The sequence below is a fragment of the Phocoena sinus genome, chromosome 3 (assembly GCF_008692025.1).
Source record: "Phocoena sinus isolate mPhoSin1 chromosome 3, mPhoSin1.pri, whole genome shotgun sequence".
Lineage (NCBI taxonomy): Eukaryota > Metazoa > Chordata > Mammalia > Artiodactyla > Phocoenidae > Phocoena > Phocoena sinus.
The window spans coordinates 87,029,026-87,046,480 of NC_045765.1; the positions used below are offsets into that span (position 1 = coordinate 87,029,026).

The following is a 17,455-nucleotide window of genomic DNA, read 5'->3' on the forward strand; positions in this document are numbered from 1 at the left end:
ATTTTTCTTATGATGCTTTCTCCCCAACCACCTTCACAATTATTTACTTTCTCATGCCCACAATCCATAATAATAATTTTGATCATGAATTTGATCACTACCAAAGTCCATAGAACTGATAATATCTTGTAATCTAAGCATGACAGAAATATTTCTGTACCATCAAAAAGAAATAGTGGCTTTGTTCTGATGGCTAAGCAAAAATTTAGAATTTATTTTTAATGTAGGTCCAAAACTGAGTTTGATTTTTGAAAAATTATTGAATATTAATAGTTCAGTTTTTTCACATTTAAAATCAAAACAATTTTTTTGTGCTCAAATGACTTTAACTGGTGATGAACTTGAAAAAGCAAAGAAGAATTTTCTGATAAGAAGATGATAGATAACTTGGTTTTAGAGAAAAACTTCATGGCCATGTGAAATAATAGTTTCTTCATTTTCTGACATTATTATTGCTTTATGTAATTTTTTAGCAATAAAAATGCTGCTTTGATTTTGACATTTTGAAATAGTTTAACAAAGTTTACTAAGGTTTAATACTTAGTCCTTTGTCAAGATATAGTACATACAAATTTAACAAAATTTTTCAGTTTGAAAACCATGCAGAAGTAAAAAGCCATTTCTAGAATAGGAAAAAATTTCACTTTGTATGATGAATGTAATACTATGATTTGGGGCTCAACTTGGATTCTATGATAGGAAACATAACTACATTAGCAATACTAGTTACTGCTTAACCAGTAAAACAAAAGGAAACACTACAATATTATAACATTCTACAAGCATTATATAAAATTCTGGTACACATTTGTGACATTTTAGTAGACATCCTAATATTCTGTTATTGCTTTAATAGCTCACAGCCTGTGTCCTATTACTGACTTCCATGAACAGTGTGAGACAACTGGATTTTTGCAACGCAGTTGTAGATCAAAGTGGTTTATCATATAAATTGCTATCCATAGGAGTAGATAATTCTGATGAGATTTACTTCATTTACTTTTAAGAAATAAAAAAGTATCCCTAGATTTCACAGAGCATAATTAAAATACTAATTGAAATACTGTGCTATATGTGTTCTGCATATCATCTCATTTTTCAGAGTTCTGCCAGTATTTTACACATATCTTGCAAGCATATAATAATAGCAAGCAATGCCTTTGTGATCTTTTTATCCAATGTTGTAGGCCAGATGTTTGGAATTTACCCTCTTTCTATTATAAAATTAATTAAAAGTAAGTGAATGTAGAGTTTGTTTATTATGAAAATTGATAAAGGCATTAGCAAAAATTTGACAGAGATATTAGAATCCATAATGAAGCTTTTCTATGTGGTTTTATAGGTAGAATCAACTGTACCTAAATATTAACTCTTTCTTTCTGGCACCTTTCACTGTTTTAATCTTAAAATACACACAGTAGTTTCTGATTGTGTGAATTAATTCAAATTGACATTAACCGAAGATTAGCTTAGACAGTGAAATAATCAAATTTTTATAATTTTTGTTTTTAAACTTTAGTTTTCTGTCAGAAGAAAATGAAGAAAATAAATCTAAGATATAATGTTTGTAAAGAAATTTAACCCAGTCCAAATTGGTAAACTATTTTAAAGCATATACAATATATACTGCTAGCCCTTTTTATAGTTGTAGTCAGTAATGTAACTTTAGATTCCACTTATCATAATAAGTTGCAATTTTATACTATAAATCAAAGAAGAATATTCTGTCTGTTGCACCAAGAAAATAAAAGATTTATTTGGCTAGTAAAAGAATCTCCTGAATTTGCTATCAACCAAATTTGTGATATTTTATTATAAATGTTATGAAATTAAAGGGAACAGAAAATTATTAGTCCAATAAATAAGGATATGGTTTATCCTTATTTAAAGTTTTTACCTCATTCAGGACATGACATTATATATTACAAAATGTGTAGTTGGTTTTCAGGTTTGTGTTGAGGATTAAACAAAAACTGCACAGTATATAAAGTACATAAGTACTTATGTGGATAAAACATGTCCTTACTCATATTTCTACATTTTCTTTTTCTTTGTTTACTTGTTTTATTTTGTTTTCATACTATGAAAATGGTCATACATTTGTATTCTCTAAACTGATGTTAGCACACATCTTTTTCCCCCTAAAAGTTTTCCCCACAAAATAGAATATGTTTTTCATTAGACCAATTGTGGATTAGTAGTTTTCAGAAGAATTAGATGAATTTTAATGTGCATATAGTTTTCTTTGTAATTTATAAATGAACATTTCACATTCATCAACCTTCCATATTCACCTAACATAAACCATATTACCAATTTTCAGTATTTTAATCTTCTGATATAGTATTAAAATATAGAAGATACAAGCAGTAAATCTTAATGTTTTATTTTCAAAATATGTTCCACTTTTGCATTTGAATTTATTCTCAGTCTACTTAAAAGAAAATGTTAAAGCTCATGAGAGGATAGCTGTTATTTTCAGCTCCTCCTCAAACCATCCTTGCAGCCAATTGAAAACCAGGATGGAGGAAATTAGCTGAATTTGATATAGTTCAGCTGAAGCTGAATTTTCCTTTATCTAATCTTAAGGGGATCAATAGAAGCAAATTCTTTTCCCTTAAACTTACGGACTTAAAACAACTTTGAAAAGCTAATAAATGACTAAGCAAAATGGGTTTTATTCAATAACCATGAAAGAAAATGTACCAAAATGATTCTCTATAGTTAATATTTGAATAAATAATATATTCAAGACATTTTTATTAAAATATTTTGTTAAACTTCTCATTTTAAGATCAGATGAAAGATATGCCTCTTGAAGGACTTTTACTTCGATGAACAATCTTATACTTCCACATTTACATAACATTGAAAATAAAATACATTAAATACATGGGGCACTAATTTTTATTAAAGAAGCAACAAGAATCAAAATATTTCTTTAAAATGTGACCAATCTAATTTAAAATAAGATAAATGGAAATTCAATCTATCTATGCAGTAAGCAGAATAATGCCCCTTGCCTCACAGATATCCATATTCTAATCTTCAGAATCTGAATATATTGTTTCATGACAAAGGGGAATTAAGGTTGCAGATAGAATTAAGCTTACTACTCAGCTGACTTTAAGATAGGCAGATTACCCAGGATTATCCAGATGGATCAAATTTAATTGCAAGAGTATTTAAAGGTAGAAAAGAGAGGCAGGAGAGTGAGTCAAAGGAAGATGTGAGTGTTGAAGAAAGGCACGCCGAGATGTAACTGTTGTTACTCAAGATGGAAGAAAGGGGCCATGCATTAAGGACTGGGGGCATCATCTCAAAGCTGGAAAGGACAAAGAAACAGATTATGCCCTAGAGACTCAAGAAGGGAATGTAACTCTTCTGACACCCTGATCTTCTTTTAGCCCAGTGAGACCCAGGCTGGACTGCTGAACTACAGAACTGTAAGTTGTTTTTCATTGTTTTTAATCCACTCAGCTTTTGGAAATTTGTTAAAACATCAATAGAAAACTAATGCAATACATCATACTTTTCGTATCAGAGCGAAAGGGCAAAATACACACACAGCATATGGGTTTACAAGGTGTGTGTGTGTGTGTGTGTGTGTATATGTATGTGTGTGTGTGTGAAGTTGACTTTAGTTGAGTCAATTTTACAATACTATCCCAAATTTCAAATATGCCTTTTGTCTTTATAATCCCATTTCTGGAAGCTTATTCTAAAGTTGTATTTACATGTATGGAAAATATGTGCACAAAAATGTTGATTTAAGACAATTTTTTAACTTAAAAATTTGAAATAATGAAATACAAATCAATAAATAATCGCTTCCTATGCCTCTGTGTTTGTGTGGGTGTTGCTTTCATAGACTGTAATAGCTATAGCTTCAAAGAAAGACATCTTGGCAGATGGAGACAACTGAGGGTTAATTACTTTCAAGAATAAATTTTTGCAAATTTGAATATTGTACCATGTGCATAAACAACTTATTAGAAATGGGTTGGTGAATTTAAAACTGAATGATATCACCTCATAAATTTCAGGGCTAATGGATGGTGATTTTTTAAAAAGGTTATAGAGGTTTGGGTGAGAGTTGGAAAATCTAGTCTTCTAATTCTGGCCCACATTTTGTTGGGGTTAAAGAGTTTTTGCTGACATCCTCACAGATTTTTCTTGAATCATGATAGATGAAATTGCAACAGTTTTCTTTGTCATAAGGTTAAGCGAAAAAACAAAATGAGTAAACAGCAAATAGAAGACTTTGTAGAACAGCAGATAACAATCTTGTTTAAAACATAAATAAGTCACTGGTAATTGAGCCCTTCAATAGGTAAGGTTTCAGGTGTATCAAGGTAAGCAATTAGACTAAAGATGCCCTTCTATAAAGGGCCTGTGCTGAGAATGACGTGATTCTTCTCACCTGGGACTTGCAAAGGAACTGATCATATGTGTAGCTGACTTTGAAGTGTGCTGTAGGTATGATGAGAAAAACCATCCATTTGTAATTGCTACTTTTAAAGGCAGGTGGGAGGAATGGGAACTCTCCCAAAAATCAGTTACACTTTTAAGAGAGCTGTGTTGGACTACTCCTATGGCATTTCTCCAGTGAAGAAAGTTGTAACAAATAACCTCAGATAATTCCTAAAGTCAGCAATCCAAAGAATGTTTATCAGGTTGAAAACTTGAGAGAGTTCTTTCAGTCTTGGTTCCAAATCCCCTAGGAAAAGAATATGGTGATGGCCATATGGGCCTCCTAGGAAATGTTTATCATGTGTTGCATAAGAACCCTATGGGTCATAGGTCTGCTGCTATACATAGAGTGGAGAGGTACCACTGGGTCAAGACAAAGTACAGTGGCTGGACACTTGGTGGGATAGAGCTCAGACGAGCAGCTGTATTTTCTCTAAAATGAAAATGAGTCTAAGATTGAGAAGCTCAAGAAACAGAAAAAATAACCACAACATGGAATAGGGTGCATGATGGTAAATCCTCTCATACAGATCATAACTGTCTTAATCTTAGTTCTTATTTAATTTTATATGAATTTTTGCATAATACTAATCAATGTACCCAACAAGGTAATAGAATAAAGATATTGAATTAGATGAATTATGAAAAGTAACAGTTTAAAGAAATGTACTATTTTAATTTTAAATACAGTATAAAGTGCTTATATAGTATGAAGTCCTTAGAATCAGTTAGAAATGTTTGGACAATGCATAAACATCCTATATATTTCAAATTAACAATGATTGAAATTCATTAATACAAATATATCTAGTAAGTCAAAGTGCTTTTATAGCTCTTAAAATTTTTGCCATGGTTACAAAAGATATGATTGCATATTGCTCTGAAAAATAGAATAGCACAACAAACAAAATCAATGTAAAATTATATATATATATGATCTTGTATGTAAGCTTGATTCTGGAAAAAACTTTTTCTGAAAACTAAAGAGAACATTTTTTTAAAGCCATAAACTTTTCATAAAGAGAGAGCTGAACTCCTTCCTCATCTATGCAGCCTCGGTGCTTTCAAAAAAGCAATTTTATGTGTGTCACAAGGTCAACTGTGGACTGTAAAGTAGTAAATCCACATATTTCCAGCATAGTTTCATGGCAGAATTACATGCTTTCATAGGAGAAAAAGCAATGAAAAGGAGAAATGGCATCTGCTCAGCTTTAGGCCTGATTAGGGAAATTAGTTCCATCAACATATGTAAATGCCGATTACTTACCTAACAGAATCTTAGAGCAGTAAGGAAGTATAAATGTTAGCTTGTCTCGGTAGCATAAATGAAGCATAAATGTTAACTTGTCTCAGTAGTCTGGGCTTGGATACTATTCTCCTAAGTGGTTTACTCAAAATCAACGAACTACAGACAAAACTGAAACTTGAATATATGTTTTGTTATTTCTTAATGGACTAAGCATCTCTAATATTTGCCTGCTCAGTACCAACTTGTTTGAGGAACTGTCCCTATTCTACACGTGTTTCTGATTTTCTACCAATCAGAACCTCAGATGCAAACAATCGTCTTAGGACTTAAGTTTTCACTTGGGGCATTTTTCTTTAGGGAAATTTTCTCAGTAGTGATTTATTGGGACAGTAGTCTATTTGAACTTAATCGTGTTATGCAGCATCTTGAAGAAACTTCTCATGAGTCACAGCTATTGAAAACTGAGTCGACATCTTTGCCATTTTTTCTTGGTTTTGGGGTGAAATCTGAGTATAATCATTAAGGTTGAAATCAGGTATAGATTTTTCATAAATGCCTTTTGTCAGGTTGAGGAAACTCACTATTCCTGTTTTGCCTAGTGCTGTTTGTTGACTTTTGCTAAAAACCTTTTTTCTGCACATTTTGAGATAGTCATATGGTTTTCAAGAATTTTTGTGTGTTCATGGAGGATATTTGTCTATAGTTTGTCAGGTTTTGGTATCAGGATAATTCTGGTCTTACAGAAGTATTAGAAAATGTTTGCTTTATTTGATTTCCTGAAAAAGTTTGTTTGAATTTACTTCTCTAAATGTTTTGTAGAATGCATGGTGATTCTTCACTGCATGGTTCACTTTCCAGTTTCTTTAAGTGTCAGCCCCCTAGCTTTTTAAATTGTCCTCAGTGGAAAAAGTAGTCTGAGTTACCTGGTCATCTGTTACAAAAGCACAAAAGAACTTGGTAGTGGCTCTTCTTTCTTGGTTGGAGATGCTGATGAAAGAAGTCAAATTGAAATTGACTCATCTCAGTACCTATAAAGGGAAGCAGAAATGCACAATATCCTCTTAGCTTTACCCCTAAAATGTGTCTAATTACCTGGATAAGTCAAGTGAAGGAGAAATATTCAAAATACTAAAGCACTGATTAATGATTACTAGAAATGCATAATATCACAGACATTTTAATCCATCAGTCATGGTAAAGACATGTAAGACAGGCGATTATATAAATCGTGTCCTCTCTTTGCCCTTGGTTTTTCTAATGTAACCCTGAATTTATCTCATGCTTTTTTCTTCGTACTTGCAACACTTCTGTTCTATATACTGTTGCTACACAACATATTTTGGTGCTGTAAAACATTTTTATTATACTCATGGATTTTTTAAGGTCATCTATTGCATATAGCACATAGGAATGTCTTCTCTTAGATATACAATGTTTGGAACTTCAACTGGAAATAATCAATAGGCAACTTATTTTGCTCATCTCAAGATACTGAAAACCTGCCTTTGTGGAACTTGGGCTCCAATTCGTCCCAGATCATTCGGGGAAAATATGTATTGAAGAGTCATAGGCAGTTCAAGGCCATGAAGAGTCATGGCCTTTGTGATCAGACAATGATTTTCAAAAGGCTAATCCAGTGATGCACTTAATTAAAACCTTCAGTATAAATGGCACTTTAATTTTAAGTTTTCAAGTTTTATATCATTGATCCATTGCCTTCCCCTTTAGAGGAGAGAAGTGCATTACCCTATAAACTCCATTACACAGTTTTGTGAACGAGGAGTATCACTGATGGGCCACTGGTTTTTGTCATCTCACCATTGCTAGGAAGGTGTTGAAACAACTATTCCAAAAGTAATCTGAGTATATTTAATGTGGTCTTGAAGACTGAATGCTAAAACTCTTTAGCTAAAAAGTCTTAAAGAAACTTAACTGCTTATGCAGGGAATATTTTGTGATTACAGAGCCTTTGATAATCTACCAGGAGTTTATATTACTTCATGCATTTCGATAAAGCATAACTTTATTAAGGTTTGTTAGTGTGATTTTCTTTTTAGTAAGTATATGTCTTAGTCAATCCAAAATTTTCTCTAAACAAATACCATTATAGTCATATTCAGTGACAAATATCTGTGTTTGTCTTTTCTGCATTTTGAAACAGAATAATTTTATGATAAACATATTCAGTTAATGGATACTTCATTACTTCTACACATTGTAAATGCAAGTCTTGATAGGTTTCTATACTTTGACAGGCAAATTTCATTGCTTAGCATAGCTCAAGTTACTATTAAAATATAAATCTATAATATATATCTAGATACTTTTCAGAGAATATAACTTCAAATTTTCTATGTTATGCTTCTCAAAATGTCAAGATACAGAAGTCTACATAACCCTTCCTTAGAGATGTTGAAGAAACCATGTAATTTCCATTTGGAGATGATTCACAGTGCAGCTACAGAGAAAAGTCATATCCTTTATTGACTCTTTTGACTATGACTAATAGAGTAAGAAGAAATTTGATGAAAGGGACCTATAAATTTGATTACCTAAAATAGAAGAGTATTTCAGTTTGCATCTTTAAACATTTGTAGGAGTTGTTCAAAATTTCAGTCATTTTTCAGATTTTTGCATTATATTTATCTTATAAGCCCCTCTATATTAGAAAATTTAGTTGGCTATAATTTGAGAGACAGTAAAATAGAGTAAAATCCTTTAAGTTAATACATTAAAAGTCATACCTTGACACATAGTATATGCTTTGAGAAGCAATACTTGGACTACCCAAGCCTTTGCTCAAGATTTCCAAAATTATAGTTACAAGTACTTAAAAAGTAGTATTTGGACATGCCTTCCCTATTATGCAATTAATCTCCTCTTTGACAAGAGGCCTCTCAGGGATCATTCATAGATTTAACCATTAAGCCCAAAGAGGCCTACTGAGGACCATCACTTTTTAGTTGGTCATCCTGCTTTGTAACAACAGCTCTGTCATGTGGCCAGAATGAAATATGATTTTAGGTATGGGTTAGATAGGAGGGAGAAAGGAGTATGAATGTCTTGCAATGAAGTTTAGCCTAATGAACTTTAGTAAAAATGGGGGCTTTACATATGTTTCCTTGCTCAGTGGAGATGTCAGCTTTTGGCTGTGAGCTCACAACATATTTCCAAAATTATTATTGTGATGTTGTTATTCTTTGTGAATATTGATAGTCCTGAAGATCCTAGAGTCAGGGAGTAGGGGATATGAGTAAAGGCAAGACTCAGGTATTCATGGCTCCCTAAAAATATTAATTATGTAAAACTTTTTAATATTTTACTTTTAGATTATTTATATTTTTATATGGGTATCTAGATTAGTGTCTTTTTTTCCACTTCGTAAAAGGTGTAGTGAAGTGAAAACTGAATAGATTCTCTCAACCTCTAATTTTTCAGGCCAGATGAACTAGAGTTTATATCTAACTAGTACTATTAACCAGGAGGAAAAAAGGATCCAGAAACACAAAGTATGAAAGGAGAGGTAAAAGATGTGGAGTTATACATCCCCCAAATCCAAAATTCCCTAACATGTTGAATAGAAAAGCTTATGAAGAATATACCCAAGCTGTTGCCAATTGTTACCTCTTATGAGGAAACTTAAATTAAGGGTTGGTGATTAAGGGTTTATGGCAGTGTTTTGTTTTGTTTTTCATCTTTTGCTGTTAGAATACCTTTACAGTGAAAATATGTGTATTCCTCCTGAGTTTAAAAAAAATGTAAAATATGAAATATAAATGTCTAGGAAAATAACAGCAATCATAACTATGAAAAGGATAGTGATCAGGATATTTTACCTTCTTTAATTTTATACCCTTTTGTGTTTAATTTCTTTTTACAGCTAGAATGTGTTCATACATGTTTGCAGCACTTAATTTTTAATTCTTTTCCACTTGACATTGACAACTCAAGTTTCTTTCCTTCCATCTCTTCCTGTTTTTTTCTGTTTCCTTTCTGTTCACCTGTTAGCTTAGTCCTCCACTGTTACCCATCTCATGGATTAATAATGCCAGTTGATGCTTAGATGTGAGTTATATCTTAAGAGTATGGTAGAAAACAGTGGAGTAAGCTATTAGCCTGTAAAATTGTGTTCGACACACAGCCTTATGGAAGGTATCCATCTCATTCCTGAATTGGCTTATATTCTTGTTCCCAGAAAATTGCCTGTGAAAGATTTATATTCATCAGACCACCTTATATCTTAATGAGGCAATGTTGGCAGGTGTTAAGAATATTGTGTTTAGAATACACAATATAAAAAGTTTGCTTATAGATATTACATAGGCCTCAAATTTTCCACATTTTTTGCTAAGATGTTTCTAGCATTTAGGACATTAGTTTAGCAGAAATAAACATAGCAGCTTAATGTGTATTTATACATTGGGAGATGACAAGTCAACAGTGCAACTTTCCACTTTTCTCAGGCACAATTAGGAATTCTCACATCTAAAAACATATCTGAGTAACTATTATAAATGGAAGAAAAGTCCATCTTTCTTAATAATTAACAATTTAACAAGAATGGTTTTTTGTATTTACCCTGTGAAAATACATTCTGAATGCAAATAGAATCATAAATTTTGTTAGACATTTTACTTGCTGCTTCTGTTTGAAAATAACTGCACAAATGAGCTCATCAAGAGACCATTCTTCTTATTCAGATTTCAGCTAAACTGTCAACGCTTTAGAGAATTCTTCAAGAAACTAGGTAAAACATCTCTCTCTTCTCCCTCCCCAACCAAGATACTATTTATCACATTATCCCCTAAATCCTTAAAAACTCTAACCACTATTCCATTATCTCCTTAAAATAATACTTAAGCACCATAATAGTAAACAAAAATAACCTCTTTGTTTATTCCTGCATCTCCATTATCTATAATGATATCTAATATCAAGTAACTACCCTATAAATATTTTTGAATGAATACATTTTAATTATTGAATAAATACCAGCAAATGAGTAACAAATCTAATATTATTCTACTGGTGTATCGTGCCTTCACCTTTTCTAGATTGTTTGATCAGAAAGAGAAGGGTAGGATTTCTTCCAATGCCAATGGAGATGATCCATGTTACGACTATTGCTGCGAATTTTCTCAGCCATATGGTTGGCAAATTCTGGCTTCCATAATCTTGCAAGTGCTGCTGGTCTATGTCTTTCTAAAATTATGCTCATCCGGCTCCCTGCCTGGTCTATAGCAGTTGTTCAGGAAGGAAATTTCTGCATCCAGTTAACCCACACTGATAAAACATAGAAAACAGGTAAAAAATTTTCAGTATCTCAAGTAGCCACTGTTTATTTCAAGCAACTAACTTTTAAACTTCTAAACTCTCGATGACAAACACATTTTCTATTCTGATAATTATTAGCCACAACATACATTTCTTTATATGCCACACTGAGCAAGAATGTTGGACCAAGAAATTTTCTAAATATTTTCTTACTGAGATACTTCTCATGAAGATCACATAGTAAATAAATAGTATGATAAATAGACACAGGTATGCATGAAAATATAGAAACAGAGGTAGACAGCATATTAATTTTTAAGAAGCATAAACTAAAAGAGTAGGGCTCAAAAACAGTATTCATACAAAAAGGAACAGAAATTGAAACATAACAGTGGATAGCACATGGGCTTGCTTGCCGTAGGTGTGAAATAGGCAGTGGCAGCTGAAAGTTCTGTTCCTGATAAATGGAACTAGAAATGCTGCACATGATATGGGAAACTAACTCTAATCTTATTGCTTGAACCCTGTGTCCAATCAAGGTATATATCAATGAGTGAAAAACTACAGTTGATTTGACTTCAATTAAATTCTTAAAATTTTAAGATAATTATAGATTCAGCTACAGTTCTAAGAAATAATAGAGAACACATATATTCTTCCCCCAACGAGACTATCTTGCAAAATTGTAATGTAATATTACAACCAGGATGTTGGCATTAACATAATTAGAATATAAAATATATCTATGACTCCAAGGATCCCTTATGTTGTTCTTTTACAGCCACATCAGGCAAGCACTAAGCTGTTCTCTATCTCTACAATTTTGTCAGTTCAACAGATTAAAAAAAATATATGCTATCTAATATTTTAGGATTTACTTTTTCACACAGTGTAATTCTCTGGAGAGTCATCTTATTTTTTGTGCATATCAATAATCTATTCCTTTTTATTGCTGAAAAGTATGTAAGGGATGGATGTACCAGTTTGGTTAACCATTCATTCATTCATTGGAAGGCATCTGTGTGGTTTGCAGTTTGGGGACATAAATAAATCTGCAAAAAAAAAAAAAAAAAAAACTTGGGTACAGGTTTAATTACTAAAGTAATTCTTCATTTCTTGGGGATAAGTGCCAAGGAGTGCATTGATTGTTTCTGGAATCTAGACACTAAATGACCCTAAAACTCAGTCAAAATCTTTTCCAGAGAGGATCTACCATTTTACCTTCCCACCAGCAGTATAGAATGATCTGTTTTTTCCATACCCTTGGTAGCACCTGGTGTTTACACTTTTTAAATTTTTAAAAATATTTTAGCCATTCAGTTAGGTATATACTGCTATCTCATTGTGGTATTTTAAATTGCATTTCCCTAATGACTATGATGTTGAAGATCTTTTCATGTGCTTATTTGTCATCTATATATCCTCTTCAGTCAAAAATCTCTTCATATATTCTGCCCATTTTTAATTGGAGTTCTTCTTTTATTAAGTTTTATTGATACATTATTCACATAGTCTAGATACTAGTCTTTGTCAAATACATAGTTTGAAATGTTTTCTCCCATTTTGTAGCTGCTTTTTTTTTTTCAATTCATCAGTTTTTCCTTTTATATCTTGCACTTTGGTGCCAAATCTAAGACCTTTTTGCCTAGCCCTAGATCTCAAATATTTCCCATTTTTGCATGAAAATGAAGTAGTCTTATGTTTTACATCTTGGTCCATGAACAATTTTGTGTAACTTTTGTAAGGTGAGACTTAGGTTATGGTTCTTTTTTTTTTTTTAACCTGTGGAGGTACAATTCCTCCAGCACCTTTTACTTTTGAGACTATCTTTCGTCTGTTGAATTGCTTTTATGTAGTTGGGCATATTTGTTTCAGTGTCTCTCTAGGCTTTTTATTTAATTCCATTGGTCTACATCTACCTCTCCATCAATTTCACACAATCTTGATTATTATGAACATATGTCTTCAATTTGCATAGATCTGTATGAGCTATTCTAGTGCTGTTTGCTATTCCATGTAATTTTGGAATAATCTTGTCTATGTCTGTAAAAATAAAATTGTGATTTTGAGAGCAGTTACTCTAAAACTTTATTACATTGGAGAAAATTGACAATTTTAAAATTAAGTTTTCCCATCCATGAAAATAGTGTGCCTTTTAATTTAGATCTTTGGACTTACTCATCAGTGTCATGATTTTTCAGCATACAATTCCTGTACATGTTTTTTATATTCACACCAAAGTATTTCATAGGCATATGCAATAATAATGTATTTAATTTTGGTGTACTTGTGGTTATTGCTAGTGTTTCAAAATAATTTTTTTGTATATCATGTATTCTGTGATCTGAATGGAATTGCTAATTAGTTACAAATGTATATTCCTTGATTTTCTATGTAGACAATCATGTCATCTGAAAATAGGGCCAGGTTAATTTTTTCTTTTCTAATCTATGTGCCTTTTATCTCCCCTATTATGCTTCATTATACTCTCTAGAACTTCCAGCAGTATGTTGAATAAGAGGGCTGAGAGTGGACATCTTTGTTAATATGTTGGGTTATACTGATTTTCAAATATTGTACCAGTCTTGCATTTCTAGTATAAACCCCACTTGATCATGGTATAGAATCCTCTTTATATATTGCTGAATTTTACTTGATACTATCTTGCTAAGGACTTTTGTGCCTATTTGATTGTGGATATAAGCCTGTATTGTTCCTTTTTGTTCTGTCTTTGATTTGGAATCGAGAAAATAATACGGTCCAAAAGTAAATTGGAAGTGTTTTCTCCTTTTATTTTCTACAAGGTAATATAGAGAATTGATGCTAATTCACTGAACATTTGGTAGAATTCTTCAGTGAAATTATGTCGGTTTGGGAATTTATTTGTGGGAGCTTTTAAATTATGAATTCAAATTCTTTAGTTAAAGGCTAATCACATTATCTGATTTGTATTAAATATGTTCTGGTAATTTTATATTTTTCCAGGAAGTGGTTCATTGCATTTAAGTTATCAGATTTAGGTGTGTAAAATTGTTGATAATATTCCCTATTATACTTTTGCTGTTTATATTTCAGACCTGATACTGGTAATTTGTGTCTTTGTCAGTCTTGGTAGCATTTTATCAATTTCATTGTTATTTCTGAGGACCAATTTTTTGCTTTGTTGAGTTTTCTAAATCTGTTCTCTTTTAAATTCCATTTCTGTTACTTTATTTTCTTCCTTTTATGTTATATATTTATTTTGGTCTTTTTAATCTATATTGTTGATGTGGAACTTGAGAATAATATTGTAAGACCTTTCTCCTGGTCTAATATATCCTTTTACATATGATCAATTGCAAAAGATGCAATAAAATAGCAGAAAAAACACAAAATTCATGTGAGAAATCATATGGTAGATATAACAACCCCTTATAGAAATTTAAGTGAACAAAATATGTGTAAATGAATAAGATTATCTTAAAAGATTTTTAAAATATGCTGTTTACAAAAAACATACCTTTAAATATAAGAATATAGAACATTGAAAATAAAATATAGAAAACATGTATCATGTAAAATCAAGATAAAATCGATTAAAAAATATATAGACATTGTCCTTTATGATGTGATTATAGTGATACTTTACCTCAATGGTTTACCTACCAAAAAATAAATAACTTCATTCTAATCATGAGGAAAACATCAGACATATTCAAATGGAGGAAACCTACAAAATCATTACACAGTACACCCCAAAATTGTCAAGGTCATCAAAAACAATGAAAGCCTAAGAAACTATCAGTCAAGAGGGAACTAAGGAGATAAAATGGCTAAATGTAATTTAATTCCTGGATGGGATCATGAAATAAAAAGGATACTAGGTAAAACTAAGGACACCTAAATAAAATATGGAAATTACTTAATAATAGGTCAATATTGGTTCATAAGTTATAATAAAACTACCATACTAATTAGTGTAAGATGCTAATAATAGGGGGAGCTTAGTGTAGAATTTATGGACACTCTAAAGATGTATACAACATGGTTAACAGGTAATCCTTATTAACAATGATAAAACATGATTGTAATGTTGAAAAACTACTTTTTTAAAAAAGTGTACAGGAGACATATCATTATAGTGTGTCTTAACAGACTCCCCTCAAAATAATTATGAATATAGTTTGAGATCACAGTGGAATATAACTAGAAATGTTCAAATTCCTAAAAATTTGGAAAGTGAATATTGTACAAAAAGATATCCTTTATATGAAAGAAATTACAATGTAAATTAGAAAATATTTTAACTGAAGGTATATTAATATGCCATAAAACTTTGTAGAATTCAACTTAAGATATGCTTATAGTGCAATTTACAGTCTCAAATGTGTATATTTGAAAGGAAAAAGGCTGATTATCAATGATCTAATTAAATAAAAATATAGAGGAAATAATGAAAATAAGAATAAGAAATTAGTGAAATAGAAAACAAATGAACAATAAGGAAATTAACAAGCCAAAAGTTGATTTTTGGAAATATGTTGAATGATGGAGGGATAGAGAGAAAACAGATTACCAATATCAGTGATTTATAACAATGTAGCTTATTTGGTGTCAATTTAGCTTTTCAATTTTAGCTTTTAGGAATAATTCTGTTCCTACACACCTCTGCCCACTCATTTATGCTGATGTTGTCATAAACTGCATCTTTAATTTTAATGAATGTTTCTTTTAAATCATGTAGGAAATACAAAGTAGAGTTACAAACCAAAAATGCAAAAATACTTGGTTTTATTTTTGCCTATGTATTTACCTTTACCAGTACATTTATTTCTTTATGCAGCTTTGAGTTTTTGTCTAGTGTCTCTTCATTTTAACTCCAAAATTGCCCTTTAATATTTATAGTAGGGAAAGTCCAATGTTAACAAACAAAAGCAAAGGGAGTTTATCTGGGAATGTCTTATTTTATCCCTCATTTTGAAGGATCTGCCACAAATAGAAATCTTCACTGGCAATTTTTTTCATTCTTAGTACTTACAAGATGCTCTTTGTCTTTGACCTTTAGCAATTTGCCAATATCATTATTTGGTGTGGATCTTTTTGTGTTTTCATCCTACATGGAGTTTTTTGAATAGCTGATTTGTGTCGATTCATGCCTGCCATCAAACTTTGGACTCTTGGGCCATTTCTACAAATACTCTCTCAGTTTCTTTCTCTCAGTCTTATCCTTCTGGGACTCTCATCATGTATGTTGGTCCTCTTGGTCATTTTCCAAGGATCCCTTAGGCTCTGTTCTCTGTTCACTTTTCTTTTCCTTTTTTTTTTTTCTCTTTCTGTTCTACAGACTAGATAATCTCAATTGTCCTATATTCAAGTTTACTGATTCTTTCTCATGCCTATTTAAATCTACAGTTGAACTCTTTAGTGAAATTTTCATTTCAATTATTGTACTTTTTAACTCCAGAATTTCCATATGGTTCCTTTTCATAATGTTTATCTCTTGATTGATATTCTCATTTTGTACAAAAATTATTTTCCTGGTTTCCTTTCATTATTTCTCAATGGTTTCCTTTAGCTCTTGAGACTATTTTAAATAGTTGATGTAAAGTTTTTGCCTGGTAAGTTCAATGTCTAAACTAACCTCTGGGATAGTTTTTGTAAAACTTGTTCCCTATTTTTTAAAGGGGGGTGTACTGCTATGATTCTTTGAATTTGTTTTTTGTTTTTGAAAAATGGATATTTTCATATTACATAACTAAATCAGGTTTTTGCCATTCTAACTAATAAGTTAACAAGATCTATAGAGACTACAATTGAAGTCATTTAACTAGAAATATACAACTAAAGAATCACATTTAACAAATGGTGCAGTTTATAATAACATCAATACATTTAAATGCCTAGGAATAAAGCTAACAAATGATATGCATGCTCTCTGTCCCAAACTATAAAACAGTATCATAACTCTCACCACTGTAAGTCAACATCGTTTTGGAAGTTTTAGCCACAGAAATCAGAGAAGAAAAATAAATAAAAGAAATCCAAATTGGAAAAGAAGTAAAACTGTCACTGTTTGCAGATGACATGATACGATACATAGAGAATCCTAAAGATGCTACCAGAAAACTTCTAGAGCTAATCAATGAATTTGGTAAAGTAGCAGGATACAAAATGTACAGAAATCTCTTGCATTCCTATACACTAATGGTGAAAAATCTGAAAGAGAAATTAAGGAAACACTCTCATTTACCACTGCAACAGAAAGAATAAAATATCTAGGAAAAAACCTACCTAAGGAGACAAAAGACCTGTATGTAGAAAATTATAAGACACTGATGAAAGAAATTAAAGATGATACCAACAGATGGAGTGATATTCCATGTTCTTAGATTGGAAGAATCAACATTGTGAAAATGACTATACTACCCAAAGCAATCTACCAATTCAGTGCAATCACTATCAAACTACCAAAGGCATTTT

General features: G+C 31.5%; 1 pseudogene; it reads left to right on the forward strand.

Moving 5' to 3' along the window:
- The first annotated feature begins 4,183 nt into the window (after positions 1-4,183).
- On the forward strand, positions 4,184-4,915 carry LOC116751059 (annotated as a pseudogene).
- Positions 4,916-17,455: the final 12,540 nt, after the last annotated feature.